Source organism: Aptenodytes forsteri, unplaced genomic scaffold, assembly GCF_000699145.1.
Source record: "Aptenodytes forsteri isolate BGI_AS27 unplaced genomic scaffold, ASM69914v1 Scaffold1, whole genome shotgun sequence".
NCBI lineage: Eukaryota > Metazoa > Chordata > Aves > Sphenisciformes > Spheniscidae > Aptenodytes > Aptenodytes forsteri.
This window is the reverse complement of record NW_008795035.1, coordinates 1,171,488-1,187,669: the sequence shown is the minus strand read 5'-3', so window position 1 is coordinate 1,187,669 and position 16,182 is coordinate 1,171,488. Positions and strand designations below refer to the sequence as shown.

At 44.2% G+C, this 16,182-nt stretch overlaps 1 protein-coding gene across 1 annotated transcript in view; it reads left to right on the top strand.

Moving 5' to 3' along the window:
- The first annotated feature begins 398 nt into the window (after positions 1-398).
- Positions 399-16,182, top strand: part of MAPK6 (mitogen-activated protein kinase 6) — a 31,924-nt gene continuing 16,140 nt past the window's right edge. Inside the window, exon 1 of the mRNA XM_009276470.2 lies at positions 399-635. The gene's annotated coding sequence lies outside the window, so the exon portion shown is untranslated. The remainder of the gene's footprint in view (positions 636-16,182) is intronic.

Genomic DNA, 16,182 nt, shown 5'->3' with positions numbered 1-16,182 from the left:
CCTGTGAGGAACTGCCACGTGAGGCTCCTGCGGGTGGCTCTTTGCAGGAAGCGCAGAAGCTTGCTGGAAATACACTGAAATCCAAAAAATACCACGTACAGACCTAGAGCACTGGTTGCTGGATCATTTTGTTCGTTAGGTAATGGCTGCTTCTGACAGTAGAAACAGAATTTAACTTGCAATAGTAAAACCAGGATAATTTCTAGACTTCTTCGGGGACCAGTTTGCCCACTTTTATTCATGAGGTAATGAAAACAAACCTTCCCACTCTGTAGCTCCTAATGCTCTTTCTGTATTGGTGGCCTATTTTTCTGCTTAAGGACAGGGAGGGACTGTTGAGTCACACGCAATCTCATGCCTGTCTCCTCCTCTCATTTAAATATTAATATGATGAATTATTACTAGAGTAACAGCTGTGCACTACTCATATCACAGCAACATAACCTTCCCCTCCTCATCGGAGCACAGCTATTCCTGACTCGCGTTTTCTGGTCGACCTTCTCACTTCTTCTGGATGACTTTTTAAAAATTACTTCATTAGTTCTGGTGTGGTATCATTAGGATAACTGTTTGTTCTGTTCTTTCTGCTTAAATATTAATGATACTGAGGAATTCAAAAGATAGCTTCAGTAATGGTAAGTTAAATGTCCGTGTGTATTCTCCTGTGAGATCTGTTTGTTTAGAGAGAAAGAAGTATAAAGGATTAAGATCAGTCTAACTAACACTTAAAAACATCTCTCTCCTCGAGCATTACCAAAATAATAATATATTGTCTCTTATATAAATAAAATCATTGTAGTCAGCTAGTGTTTCTAGATAATTCAGAGGAATACCTAACATTGTACCTAGAAGTACTAATGCATTGCATTCTCTGTAGATAAAGTATTATAAGAGAGACTGCTAATAAAATCATGAGACAACTCTGGATAGACTGCTGAAAATAAATATTTGGCATCAAACAAAGAAGGGGAGGGAATACAAAGGAAAGATAAAACACCATGAGTTAGCTCAGTAAGGTTGGAAATACCAAGGTGAAGCATTCCCAGGCAGATTTGGAAATGTTAGTAGATGTTAAGTTTTGTGGGTAAAGGTCCTCCTCTGCTGAGCACCTTTTTGCCTGGTTCTTGTGTTTGTGCGTGCGTGTGTGTGGTTTACAAACTCACAGGTTTTTTTCTCCTTGAAAATGTCACTCCTTGGAGTACTTTCACGCTGCAGAAGGGGCGGCTGGGTTTGTTGGTTTCTGGACCACTGTTGTGGAGAACTTAATGCCAGCTGGAGTGTTTAGAAATAAGGTTTACTGGATTCGCTCAATTGCTCATATTTAGCATTGGATGAAACTTTTAACTCCCTGCTCTTGTTACTTAGGGAGAAAAAAAAATCTGAAATGCTCTTACAAAGATTTTAAAATGCAATGTCCATATTTTGATTTGAAATTTTTCATTTTAAAATTTTGTTTTAGTAAATAAGTTTTCTTAAAGTCAAACAAAATGCTTTCCATTTGAATAAAATATTTTTATTGCTTTGTTGGGTTTTTTTAAATAGCTCCTAAATATAATGGGGAACCTAAAAAATTAATCCCAATTTATAAATGATGCCCTTCTTTTCCCACTCCTGAAGAATGAGTAGAAACTTTTTTCCCCAGTCAGCCTTAGCAGTGACGAGAGAAAGGGAGGCGGGAGGCTTCTACTGCCTGAGAACTCTTCCCATTCAAAATCAGTGTCTAACCCCATGCCTGGTTAGGGGTTGGGGAGAAGAAAGAGTGAAAAGAGAATACTGCAGAATGTGTTTCTAAGTCATTGACTGCTCTGATGTAACGCTAAAAGTAGTGCTGTTACTTCTTGACTACTTTTTCCACTCTGCTTTTTTCTGAAGAAGTACTTAGTGGAAACAAAGAGCCCGATCCTGACTGTTTGCAATTCCCACTGTAGTCAACAAGAGTAAACTCATGAATTGAGACATGCTCGGTACCACCTATATACATATCGATATGTTGGGTTTTTTCCCCTCTGTGTTCTGTTACTCCTAAAGTTTGTGGGAGTTGCAAGTTTTTTTTTTTCTCAACTTACCATTCGCATCAGGGATTTTTCGATTCTCGTGCAGGTTACTGTATTGCAAATTATTTGGCAAAAATGCTGCTTTTATAAAAAGCCTTGATAAACTGGTAGTGTGTTGCCCAGATAAAATCTCATTTCAAATAGTCCCTTCAGATGATTATCTGCAGTGACTGCGAATGAACCTCGTAGCAATCTCGTAACAACCGTCCTCGTGGACGGAAGAGAAACCTGCTGTCAGAACTACAAATAATTTACGTAACCCAATTTAAAGCTCTAACAAAATGTTCCCTTGTTAAGAGGATTGTTATACTTAACGTGTGAGATGAAAATACTTTCTGAAGGTCAGGAATGCACAGAAGATAGATTAGATCTCTCGAAAAGACAAAAAATAGGTTTTTAACAGAAATTTTTCCTCTGTCAGACATTCAACTTGGCATTCTCGGAAGCTTATATAAGCACAGCTTTACTCCTGCAAATGCTGTGTTTGCTCTGCAGAGGGAGAGGAGCCTCGGAGCTTCAGCTCTGCACATGGAAAAATATAACTGAAGGTAGACTGGGGACTCAGGCTTTTTTTTGCCACCACTGGCAGCATAAATGAAAGTTTGTTTTAAAGAACACAAGGGCAGATTTGGGGATGCATTTCCTAGATTCTGCCTGCTGCAGCTGCCAGCATTACGCTGAAGGACCCCAGGCAGTTTGTGTACCTGCTGCAGGTGAGATAGCCACTCCGCGGCGGTGGGGTGCCCAGCGGCCAGCGCGGGGCCAGCCCGGCCGAGGACCCGCAGGTGGCGGCAGCGTGGGAGCAGCTGGGCTTGCTGATGCCCTGCGGTATTAACCCGTGCGAGCAGGAATGACGGGACTGAGCTGTCCCTTTTCGAGGTCTTCTGCTCGTGACCATAGCTTGGTAAAGGTCCTGGGAACTGACCCGGCTGCCGCTGAATGACGGAGGGGTGAGACAGACTCTGCTGAGGCTGGAGATGGGGGCTCCGAGAAGTACCTCTAACCCAGGCAAGGCACTGGGGCACTGAGTCGTGCACTCCTGGTGTTCAGTGACCTGGTTGCTTATGCTCAGTCGGGAGTTAATGCTGTCTTTGTAAAACTGTCAGAGCCACAGAACCTGAATTTGACATGTCGGAAAACAGCTTTGTGAGATCCAGCTTTTCATAACAGAATCTGTGGGGTGGGGCAGGTCTTGAAATGCTTTTCACACATAGGATACAGTGGAAATAAAAAGAAATTACAGCCTCTGTAACCATTGGAAAGTCAGGCTAATGTTGCTGTTGTCCCCATCCCCTGTGCACAGTTACATGTGGTTTCTGTCCATCCCTCCAACCAGCCAAAACCTGAGATTAGAGAGAAGCTGATGATGAAGACTATTTAAACACTTATGTCCTCACCTCCTTCACTGTTGCATTCCCCTAATTCCTGGGGTCCCTCCCTGTAACCCCGGGTCTCCCGCCCCAACACTGGCTGCCCCGCAGCCCCGCTAACAGCAGCTGCAGCGAGGGGGCGTGGGGTCTGTGCCCAGGACACAGGGGAAGCAGCAGGGTTTGGGTGGTAGGAGAGGCTGCGTGACTGCGCGTCGGAGCAAAGTAATAGGAAGAAACTTTGTCCTGGAGAGTGGGATATTTTCCTACAGGAAATGTCCTCTTCCTTTCCACTGCTGAGAGCTTTTTCCCAAAATACCTTTGCAAAGGGGAAGAGAAGCTTGAATAGGGCCCTCCACATCCCAGCAGCGAGTGTCCGGTGCCCCTGTGGGGCCTCCCTGTGTCCCCCCCCAGCAACCTCTCACCAACCCACAGGGAGGACACTGACAGGCCCGTATCTTTCTCAGAAACTCTCTGGTCCACTCTTTTTTCCTCCCTAATGCATTCCTGTGTAGGAACACTCTTTTACCACCACCTCCCCTGACAGCTAGCGGCTTTCCAGCCCCGGGGATGTCAGGAGAAGGCTACTTGGAGAGGCGGCGCAGCCCGTTAGCTTTCTGGGTACCTTCTGCTGCGGGAGGAGAAGGTGTGAATGTGCCTGTTCCTTTGCCCAGGCAGAGGAGTGGTGATGGAGAGAGGCTGTATGTGCGGGGAGCAGTGGCATAGCAAAGCAGAACACAGCACTTGCAGCCCCTTGGTGACTCGGGCAAGGCTGGGAAGCTCTCGTGTTGGGATTGCCTTCGTCTCAGTGCCTGCCTCCGTTTCAACAGACCATGACTTTGCTGACGGCTAATTCTTTGGATGGCAAGATTTTTGTGCCAGGTATATTTCCAAATCTGAACTTTGCTGGAACGTTTTGCTTAAATATTTTGTCATTTACAAGAACCGGGGTGGAGGAGAGCATTGATCTTGCCCTGCTTAAAAACAGACAAACAAAAAAAAGTTATTAAAAGGCTCTTGCCTCTTCCAGAAGAGGGGGGCACTCTTGAAATCCAGAATCAAAGATGCGTGTTTTATATCGGTGGAAAATCTCTTGATGTCTGTGCACTGGAGACCTCAGGTTTTGCAGACTGGATAGATGTGGTAGCAGATAAATTCCCACGCTGTCTGTCGGTCCTGGGTGTGCTCCAGCCCAGTCAGCTTCTGAACAGAAATTTTCCTGTGACTGCATCTATGGGCTGCTGCAGGCTGTGTTGGGTTTGGGCACCTTAATTAAATATAAGTGGACTGTTCCTCCCATGCACTGCTTTTAGTGGCTCCTGTTGGCTCCAATTAAGAAGCTGGAGGTAGCTACCTGACTCACGTGCAGAAGAAACAAGGACCAAATAGGTAGGAAATTTTTAAGGAGTAGGTTGAGAGAAAAATCTTGTAAAAATGAGATTTGAACTGGAAAGGAGGAAAGAAAATAGAAACTGGGAAATGGGAGGAGACTTGGAGAAACTAGGTGAGCAGCTGAAAGGGAGTGGAGAGGCTGGTGTGGAGGGTGTGCAAACACAGCTACTCGGGGTGTACAAGCATAGCTATTTGGGGGCTTCTGGTGCTGGGGAAAATCAGAACTGCCTGGACAAAGCCTAGAATAACTTGCAGAAATTGAGAGCTCAGAGCTTCGGGGATCTGCACTTGGTGCAATAAGTACCAATCACTTTGAAAAGTGGGTTGAAAAGTTGAACAGTGGAATAAAGTACCAATCCCTTGCCAAATTCAGTTCTAGCAATCTTAAATTGTGCACCTGCTATTAAGGACTACTGTGACCTTGATCGTTGTGACTCAGTTCAGGAAAGTGGAAATGATAATATCCTGACATTCTTGCAGATTGTAGAAATTAATTTAATGGGTATTTGCAGAGCCCTTAAACCCTGGTGGTTCTGTCCTCAGACCGGGGCAACGTGTGATGAATAAGACACAGTGCAGTACACTGATTTTATTTTTTTCTTGGTATCCATTTACTGGCAATCAGGTGAGCACTATCTGTCTTGTGCAATGAATCAGAGCACTGAGCACTTCTGAGGAGAAAAAGGAGTATCTGCTCATGCAGTAAAGCTGTATCAGAGCAGATAGAGCTTGTTCTGATTACTGTGATTGTCATGTCACATGGAGTTCCCTTCGAAGGTCAGAGAAGTTTACTAGCTGACATTAAGGCCCATATTCCCATGTTCTCCTGCTATCTGAAACATTAGAGCAATCAGAAAGATAAATCATCTTGTTCCTCTGTGTGAAAAGGTTCAAAAGTTTCCATTACTACCCTGCTGTTTCACTTGATTTCGGCAGTTACCACAGGTTCTTGGTTGAAGTTTTCCTACTTGACAACAGCTTGTTCAAGCCTTGCCACTGATTTACCATCGCTTAGCAATGATTACATTTGTACTGTTTTCTAACAAATATCACTGGACCTAGGATGATAAACATGGGGTACAGGGTAGTACTTTGATCACAAATTGTACATGTAGTCCTTGAATCATTTTTACTACAAGCAAATTAATTGCCTTAATTATTTAAACAGGGATATTATCACAAACCATAATAATCTCACTTTACTCTGTACTTCTAGGAAGTATTTAGGTAGTCCATGCAGCTGTGGAAATACCAGCTCGGGTAGTCTGTCAGGAAAAAATAAACAGCTGACATCTTGAAACCTTTGCTGGGCTGAAGGGAAAACCACCGACTTGGTTTTGATGAATATTGTGCTGTCTTGTGAAGTCTTTGTGAAGCATCTCTGACAGACAGGCTTGAGAGTGTTAAGTCCTCCCTGGAGTTGCCCTTGGAGCAGGATGGTTTGGGCAGTGGTAATGAGACTCCTAGTCCAGCCCTGGCAGGATGGTTCGACTCTGAAAGCAAGGGCTGAGACTTGTGTCCATCCTTGATTTCTGGGCTATACCTTTTCCAAGACAGCGAGAGAGGCTGGCTGTCCTAGAAAAGTTAATAGCAAGGAAAAGCTGAGAGGTTTGTGAGCTGCAGTCTTACCCCTCTGGGCCACCATTTCAAGACACAGACTACCAGGAAGAGTTTGCCCACTGTTGTCTGGTGGCTGAAGCCTGATTCTTCATTGCTTTGGGTGGCCAAGTGAGATCTCCCACTGCGCAGCCTGACCTTGTCACAAATAGTCTCCCACTACTGAACACGAGTGAATGGATTTGTGCACCTAACTTCTGTGATAATGGATGCAAGGGAACAGAAGAAGGTCTTTCAGCTGGTTTGTGGTGCTGTGAGCCACTGGGGACATCAGATTACAGATAGGAAGCATGTGGTAGCTCTTGCTGTCATCCAGGGCAATGCTGGGCTAGGTCGCGGAGCACACGTGAACGCTATGATCATGTTGGAGTCTGTTGAATTGCAGCAATCATGAGAACTAAGTTTTGCATTTAGAGTTGCTCCAAAGGTTGAAACTCCTCTTCTTTGAATCATCTTGATTGCTTTTGTTTTAGGAGTGTCCAGATTAAACAATAAGAAGAAATTTGAGATAATGGTTAGAAACTTTGTTTACTAAAATAGGTTTATCAGCAAATTTTTTTTTTTTTTTTTAACTGAGACTTAAATGGTTCTCCAGTGTTTCATAAAACACAAAGAATGAGGGAGGAATACCTTTTCCCCTGTCACAAAATATAGCATTAGATGTATGTGGTATCTCTTAAGTTTTGGTTTAACAGCTTTTGACCGAATGTGATTGAAAACTGTTTAGAGATATGCTGGAGATAAGAGAATGCTGATGCACTAAAAAGCAGAAGGTTTCTCTACCTCTCTAACCTTTCTTAGTTGCAACTCACTTGCAAAGTAAATCTCACTATTAAGATCGTGAAAGAACCTCTAGGCATAACTATACAGTGAAATGTTTACCTACACAAGATAACTTTCTGGTTTTAGGACTGCTGCTTAGTGATTTCTCAGCACTGGGGTATCCTACGGAGGTATTTCTGAGAAGCAGTCTGCATGAGCCGTGCACAAGAAGAGTGTGTCTCTGTGGAGGAGGCTATCCAGTGGTGCAGTGAATAGGCATGTGAGACACATGTCCTCGTAGGTCAAGAAGCAAAAAAGATATACAGGATTTCTTTCCAAGTGCAGAAAAGAATGAAGTCTGGGTTTACAATTTTAGGGGTTTTTTTATGCTTGTGGTCATTAAGGACAATTGGATCTCCTGCACTGGAGCTTTCATTGAGCTCTGCAATGGCTGACAGCCTTGTCCACCTTCTCTTGTACCCTTCTCTCCTGCACACACACAGTGTGCGAACACCCACTAACAAGTGGATTTGCTTTTACGTCCTGGAATGCATGCAGGGACAGACGTATTCCGTTTCTGTTTGCACAGTCTTTAACTGAGAGAGTTTCGGATGGCCCAGTTTCAGCACTGTCACACATCTAATAGAGGTAATAAATCCTATGTCTCCAAATAACAAAAATTCAGTCAGATTTAATGTCTTTAACGCAAAAAAAAAAAAAAAATCAAGTTCTTTAGACTTACAGAAATTTAGATCATGGGTAAAATCAGTTACTCAGTACAAAAGCTCAAAAAATGTCATGTATTATTTACTCCTTTCATAGGTAGGAGCACTTCTAGGCTGTTCTGTCTGTCATGGGAACAGATGACTTAAAAATGATGGGTAGAAACCATCCAATCCTGAGAGCAGGATGCCTCTGAGGTATGGTCACGACAGGGATCAAATAAGCAATTCTCTGATAAAGTAAAATCTCAGCAGAAGCCTCAGGCTAGCCTCCCCAGCGCTGGGTCTGCGGGAGAAAGCGCTGTGGGTGATTATGACGATGCCCCTGTGCAGAGGAGTGGTGTGCTCACACACTCTTGCACTTCTAGTGCCCAGTGCAGAAAGGAGACAGGTCTGTGGCTGCTTCGAGGCCAACTCTTCCAGCCCCCTGCCATGCTTAACTGCAATGCGGGAACGTAGAGGACTCAAATGCATCTCCCTCTGGGCTGAATGATTCAAAAAGCACATCTGCCGGGGAGGTGCGCTATCTATTTCTCACTAATACTTGGAGTCTTCCATGTATAGCACGCTGCTCCGTCATCAGTGGTGTGAAAGCATCGTGAGGAGTGGGCCGAGAGGTGCTTGCTGCTGTCAGAAAGAGGAGCAACTTGGTAGCGGGGGAGAAGGCTGGTGTCACTGCGTTGAAGTTAAATCTGGTGAGAGTTTTGCCATGGACTTAAGAGATCTGAGAGTTTGCCCCTATTCCAAATAAAGCATTTATTTGGGGATAAATTACTGGGTTTTATCTTCATGGAAGCTGATAGAAACAAAATGAGACAGAGAATTGATTCTACATCCTGTATTACTGTTGCAAAGAGGAACAGATAGCTCTTGGGATCAGATGAATAGATACAGATTAACCTCTAAGCAACTATTATTGGAGCCCATTTAAGCAGTCTGAGTTGGAAGAGCGTTTGCTGAAGCTGATGGGAAATGCCAGGGTAAGAAGATGATCCCAGTGTTTGGCACCAGTCGGAGTCTGGAGAACCTCCAATGTGTGTGTTGGCATTTATAGCGTGTTAGGAGGGGAAAGCTCCTCCTCAAGAGCAAAAGACAAAGCGGCAAATTAGACAATTCTGGTCAGTTTTTCCTCTTCGAAGGAAAATTTAATTTTCCTGTTTTTCATTGTAGTGTAGTTGCAAGCAAATAGACTTTTTGCTTGAGCTATAATAAGATAGAGATCTTGTGTTTCATAAGCCTGATACCCTCTGCAGTAAATGATGCTTCTGTGCATTTTTATTTATTTTTTTTTCCCCTGTGTAGTAGTCAATGGTGCAAGTCCCTCTTTCTGAGCACTTCAGACAGTTGCCCTCTGTGGAGTGGCCCGAGATCTTGCTTCATTTCCTGTCATCTGTCCAAAGCTATTTATAAAAGGTCTGCTGATTCTGGCACTTAGGCAAAACCCGGTTTTCATGAGAAAACAAATAGTTTGGAAATGTATTCCCTCCCAGCAAGTGTCTCAAAACTGTTGAGAAAACCTGAAATGTCCTAGAAAATCTTAATGAAAGCTAAGATAGAATGGGGTTGGAGAATGGGGGGAATTGAATAGTCCCATGTATTTGTAGTGGAAATCTTTAGAAATAGATGGTGCAACATGTGCTGAGAAGAAGTTACAGAGGATTAAGGGGGAGGATGTGGTTCCAAAATGTATTTGTTAGCAAAATAAAAACGTTGGGTTTTGGTGTCTGAAGATAAACCAAAACTGACTCAAGGTAGCTTTTGCGATGCTGAATATTTGCCATACAATTTGATGGTAGACATTTTATAAAAAGTTTCTACCTTTCGATATTTTTTAGGTTTTCCATCTCTTTAGCTTCAGGAGACTGACTGGGGTAGGAGTCTGGCAGGGACAGTAGGAGGCATTAAGCAAAGTAGCGTGCTTCCCAGTCAATCTGCTGTTCATAAGTGCTATTTTGGGAATCCTGAAAAATCGTGTTGGCCACAGATGAAATGCACCCTGAGCAACAGCACTCACATCGGCTTCCCACTGGCCTGCCTTGACCCTGCTGGCACCGTGCTTCTTGCCTCTTTATCTTTAGCCATCCAATATGTTGCTTGCTTGTGAAACAGCTGCATCCATGAGCTTTGGGCATGTTGGAGACCACTGTGTCCAAGGCAAAGTGAATGGAGGATGGCCTTTGCCTTAGCAGTCACAAAGACACGATTTCTGAATGCGTCTCACAGTCCAGCTTGTTTCATCCCACTTTCACAAACCACCATAAGTACCACAGTGCCGCAGGTGGCCTAGGCGGGATGGGAGTGCATGTCCCAGTCGTGAAGGCCTCTACAGGGTGCAAATCTAAGGAGCAGCAGAGGTCTGAGACTCTTCCGCTATGACCAATTAGTATTGCTTTTCCAACCCCCAAGTTTCTCGCGGCAGCAACAGATCATCTTCTTGATGGCTGACAAAATTCACTTCTGGCCATGCTCTTCGTATGTCGCTTATTGCAGAATAATATTTGAAAGTGTTTGAAATGCCTCAACTCACTGCACCTCCCTTCTCTCCTTGTAAGCTTGTAGATAACATTCGTTGCTATTTGATATGTAGAAGTTGTGTAGCCTCAGGCTGCTAAAGCAGTGTATTAGCTGATGCCCATGTACTTCTATTGAGCTTTGCCTGCTTTAAATGTATTTCAAGAGGATTCTGGTGTTGGTGAAAATGTTAGCGAATATTAGTCGGATTTTTTTTTCTCTGTAAATGACAAGCACTGCAGCACCAGCTGTATTTACAATTGCACAGCAGAGGCTTTATGCAATAGCAATCAAAATGCTGCACGTAGGAAGGTTTACTGTTCTATAGGAATGAAGAAGAACAGTTCTACATAGCAAGATGTATAGTTCTGCAATTAAATGCAATAGTTCTACAAAAACGTGTAATTGTTCTACATAAATCTATCATCAGGCCTTTATAACTTCTGCTCAAGAGCTGACGTACTTTCCAGTAGGGATCCAAAACCAAATGCATTTTTTGCTGAGAGCACCCTGCCCTGCTTCCAGGGCATCTCTCCACATTGGAGTACTCAAGGTATTACAGATATTTAAATAATATCTGTACAGTAATGTGCTGCCATACAACTCTAGCAGCACCGCAGCCGACGCAATAACTAGCACAGAGATGCCTTAGACAATTGCTCTGGGGCCACTTCAGTGGGCAGACGCGTTCTCCTAACTGCTTCACTTGAGGTTTTGGAGGTGGGGATGGGAGCGATGCCTTCCTGCAGGTCTGAACGGGAGAGAACTGTCGCACGCAGAATTCTCTTGTACTCTCTCTGAGGTACTGGGGAAAAAACCATTTGGTGCTTCTTGTTTCCACTTCATCCTGTGCTTTGCCTTGTCACAACAGCCCTGTTCCTCTTTCTGTAGAATGTTTTTCAGCTGTAGATTCATCCACTGATTGGATCTACAGCCGGGCTCCAGCACACCTCCCATGTCCCGCGCTGGGAAGTTAGAAGCAACTCAGGCCACTTGGAGCACCCGAGTGTGAAAATGTGGGTACTAGTCATCCTTTAAAAGGTGATTAAACCTAACACATACTGCCTTAATTGCCTACCTTGGTGAATTTTTCTACAGGTTTGCTATTCTGTGCATGAAATACTGATAGCTACCTCTATGCAAGGTTAACTAACGAGGAATTAATGAAAGGCTGAGAAATCTGGGAGAGCGCCAGCCCTACAAGTGAATTTCACACACAGAGGGCTGATGCTTTCAGTGATGACCCAGCTACAAGGCAAGTTTTCTAAGCTTTCCTCTTCTCCCAGCATTGCCATGGCTTTGCCAACTCCTGCTTTAGGCAGCTGCTCTGTCCCTGTGCTAAGTGTTGGTTAAGACATAGGAAAAGCAGGCAATGGAGTTGTCTGACTTAATAAAAATGTGTGATATTAAGCGGGGAGCCTGCATGCAGCTAGCTGTACTGAAGTGTCCTAGATTGCTGATGATCTACCAAGGGGGAAGAATGACTTGTTCTAAGTGTTTAATGACTTTTTTTCCTGCAGATTCACAGAATTTCCAAAGTATGTCACAGAACCCATTTTTTTCTAACCTCAAAGTTGAACATTTTCTGTGACTTTCTTTTTCCACCTTCATTCGCCCTTTGTACTTTGCGGCCTTTGGTTTGAATTGGTCTCTGTTAATGGTCTGTTCTTTTCCAGTCTTTCTATTGTTTCACACAGGGATGAAGATCTCAGGGTTTACCTTTTTCCTTTCTTCTAAGTTCCCCAATATTCTCATAGCTTCTTTCCTGATCAGAATGTAGACGGTACAAAGCTTGCTGTAGCAAACTCAGTTCCACCAAGCGAGTGCAAATGAGGTGATAGCATGCTGTCTGTGCCCAGCTAGCTTTGGCTACCGCCAAGTAGACTTTAACTAAAAAAGGGTTTTGATGCAAAAGTTTGTTAAAAGTTTTTCAGATGGCAACTTCTGTGTGGCTACCTGCTAATAATGCTGGCATGAAGTATACTTTAGGATTTATTGGGAAAACTTTAAAATCTGCAAACCCAGAGAGTATTCGTTATGAAAATGTGTTTGTGTTAAAAAGAACAAAGAAAAAACCCCTATGTCTAGTATGGAAAGGTGTAGTCTGACCTTTTCCAGGAAACGGAGGTGCCCAAGAAGTGAAGGTACCCGAGCTGTTGGGTTATCAGTGAAATTCAAATTTATCTGGACTATTTGTGCTGAACGTCAGCACTATGAAACTGCAAGCTGGGAGAGCAAGTGATTTGTAAAGGCTTTGCTTAACGCCTGCAGAGAACTAGGCTAACTGGAGAAGGCAGCAGTTAAAGGAGACCCAAACAAACTATTAAAAAGTCTTGGGAGCTGTGCCAGGAAAACCGAATCGTACTTCAGGGCCCAGATCACCCTGCAGAACATAGGTAAGCAGGAACAGGCCAAGGAGGCATCAGAAACTGAGTGTTTCTTCAACCTCTCCCCATCCCCTTTTAAGAAGCGGGATTTTCTCTCTAAACTTATCCCCGTCCTCATGCAAAATGAATCCTAGACTTTGGTAAGAAGCATGGTCAGTCCTTAAAAATGTATCCTAGGATACATTTCCTTTCCTCTGGGAAGTTGTGGCAGGAGCGGTCTGGTGGGCGCCGTGGGTACTGTCTGCTGTCAGTCTTCCCCTGTGTGTCTTAGCAAATTCGGCTGCCCAGGGGACTGATCCTGCAGGACAGGCCAAGAACCAGCTATCACCTTAGATACCTTAATCTTCACTGGGGGTGGAGGCTGCCTGATGTGAGGTACACGCTTGAGTTCAGCCTCTTCTGAAAATACCTGGAATCATTAGAGAGCGCTGCATAATGCCAGAAAACAAAGATTTCCCGCAGAAAAGCCCAGCGAAGCAGTGAAACTGAGACAAAAGCCTGGAGCTGCCAAGTCACCTTGGGCAACCTTTTCAAACAGTCTCCAAATCTTTCTTCCCTTGCCAATCATAATAGGTGTGGACACTTGAAAATACTTCATTCCCTTTTATGCCACAAGTAATGGTTCACACACAGGACTGAAATATTACATTGGAATTTACTGTTTGATTTGAACTTGGATATAATAAATAAATCATTGCTTCAGTTCTAATTATTTCTTAATTGCTGGGCTTTATGACCCTTGAAGTCCAGTTCTTTTCTTACTCTGCATCCTACTGACAGTTAATATCTGCAAATATTTTAGAATGGGTTGGTATCATATAGCATATCATCTATGTGCTATGTAATTGCATTCTTGTGGGGAATGGGGAAGCAATTTGATACAGTAATTTATAGCCTAATCAATAGGATATTAAAAATCTGAGAACAGATTAGCAATTTGCTGGATTAGATAGCTATAAATTGCCCTGTGACACACAATTAAATTCTGAGCAACTCTTTCTCACGTGCATTGTAATTCTACAAATAGTGAGGCTGAAGACAAGTAACATCCCTGCACCATGCCCCTCCTTGTCGCATGACTTTCCTCTAGATTGAAGGATCTTGTTCACTAGATCCTACCACAGACTATGCTCTTAGAATGGCAGAAAAGAATTGGGGGGGGGAGGGGGCAAAAAAAAAAAAGCAAGCTTTTGATTTATTAATTAGAAACCCAGAAAAATGGTGGTACATCTGGACTACGTGAGATTTATGAGTGAGCGTGTGCTACCCAGGCAAGGAAGCTTCCACTTACTGCAAGCCTCTTCCGTGTTTGCTAAACTACTTTTCAAACAGTCTGGGCTGCTGCAGAGCAAACTCCATGGATGTGCGACTTCTCCACCTGACTGAAATGGCAATGTGGGTATTGGCAGGTAGTCCCAATGGACACAGTATGAGGATGGGCTCTCCAGGTGCTAATGCAAGGCTGTAATATAAAATTTTTCTCACTGCAGTACCCTAGGATCAGCTTGCTCTTTTGTCTCTCATAATGAAAATACTTCGTATGGGTGGAAGGATTCTTTAATTAACTAAATAGCTCTGGATTTAGACATACAACCACTGCTGCTCCTGCCTTTTTTTGAGTCCCAAATCTCTTCCTTTAATGCAAGTAAATACTCCTCTGTGGCTTGGCTCTGGTTGCCGTCCTAACATCACCTCTTCCAAATATGCACTCCTGCAGGTTTTTTTATAGACTGTATTTAAATACCGGCCTTCTGGAGCAGCCAGTGCTGTAATCTTCCAACTCTGTTTTGCTGGGTGGGCAGGAGAACTGCAGCTTTGTTTCTGATTTTTCTCCACTGTTGGCAGCATGGTTAGCTGCCTATAAATCAGCAAATATTGTAAAGTGTCAGCTTAGTTACTGACTTCTGTATGTGTGCTATTAGTACAGTGCTGTATTATCAAATGCCCGAGTCACCTCTCCTGCTAGTGGGGGCAATGTCAGAGTTAGCAACGCATCTGACTAAATTAAAACAGTTAATGCTTGGCTTCATAATTGAAGAGGGTTTAAAAGTTACTTAAATAACTTTAGAGAAGCTGGGTAGGGAGCTCCTTGGATGTTGACGTGTGACTAGTTTATTAAAAAAATAAAGTTACGTGATTTAAAAGTGCAAGGGTCAATTGGATGCTTCTGTCCAGAGGGCAGCAGAGCGAGACGTAGAGCCCTAGTACTAACTACAAATAACCTCTGTTTAACCAGTAAAAATGAGTATTAATTGTTTTATCTTCTTTTGAGTCATCCTGCACTGAAAAGGCATACGAGGGACCGAGGGAAACCGCACCCTGTCTTGAGAGTTGTACCAAAACTGTGTTAGTGGAAGCGTAAGGCTCTTCTGATACCTACGGGCCTGGTGTTTTCATGCCTCTCTCTCCACTAAGACTGCTGTATAAAAGTCTCACGGGGAAAAATGTAACGTTTTAATTATTTTGCTTTATTTTGTTGTATTAGTTGTGATTTTCAGGGAAAAGTAGACTTTTACTGTCTCTGCCTGTGTCTGTTAAGGGAGATGCAAGAGAGAAATCCTTCCTGGTGTCTACAGAGGTGACAGCAACTGCCAGTAGTTTGTAGGTGTTTGTGGGGAGAACATTCAGGTCCCCCATGACACTAAGACTGCAGAACATCTGAGCCAAAATGTCCCCTTCAGAGAAGGAAAGCCTGCCTCCATCGTTCCCGCCTGCTGCCTTCCAACCGTGTTTTTGTTTCTTTACCACGAGGGACATTTAAAGCTAGGACGGCTGAACTGGGCCCGCACAACCGCTTCCCCGCCTGTCGTTGTTCAGACCCCCACACGCCGACATCCGCAGGAGCGGTGCTTGCCCGGCGGCGACTGATGCTGGGCTTCCTTGTCCTGCTGCTCCTCTCCCCTTCCTCCACCCCCGGCTGTCGCAGGGCCTGTAACCTGGGCATGGAGACATGGCCCGGCTCTCTTCCCCGCATGCCCCCAGCTGCAGAAACCCCACGTTCCCACTCTCTCCTCCGCCTGTGGGGTTTCTTTCGGTGTGCTGTGTTGTGGCCAAGGGAAGTGCTGAAGAAACCAAGCCCTAGGCCTTGCCGAGTGAGGCGCTGCCAGGGCTCGGGTCAAACGCAGGTTTCAAAAGCAGAACTCCGACTCTAGGGAAGCTGTCAGGAGGCAGCGGAGATCAAATAGGAGGAAGCAGCAATCGTAATTGAAGCTTGGAGTATTAACGCAGTCCTGGAGGGCCACCATCAGCGTCTGCAGGCCCCTAGTTCGCGGTAACTTCGGTGGCAGCGTGTAGCCCCTGCACACGGCTCCACTGGGCCCGTTCCGTTAAGTGTTTGACTCCGCTGGATTCCTCCGGCTAACTGGACCTA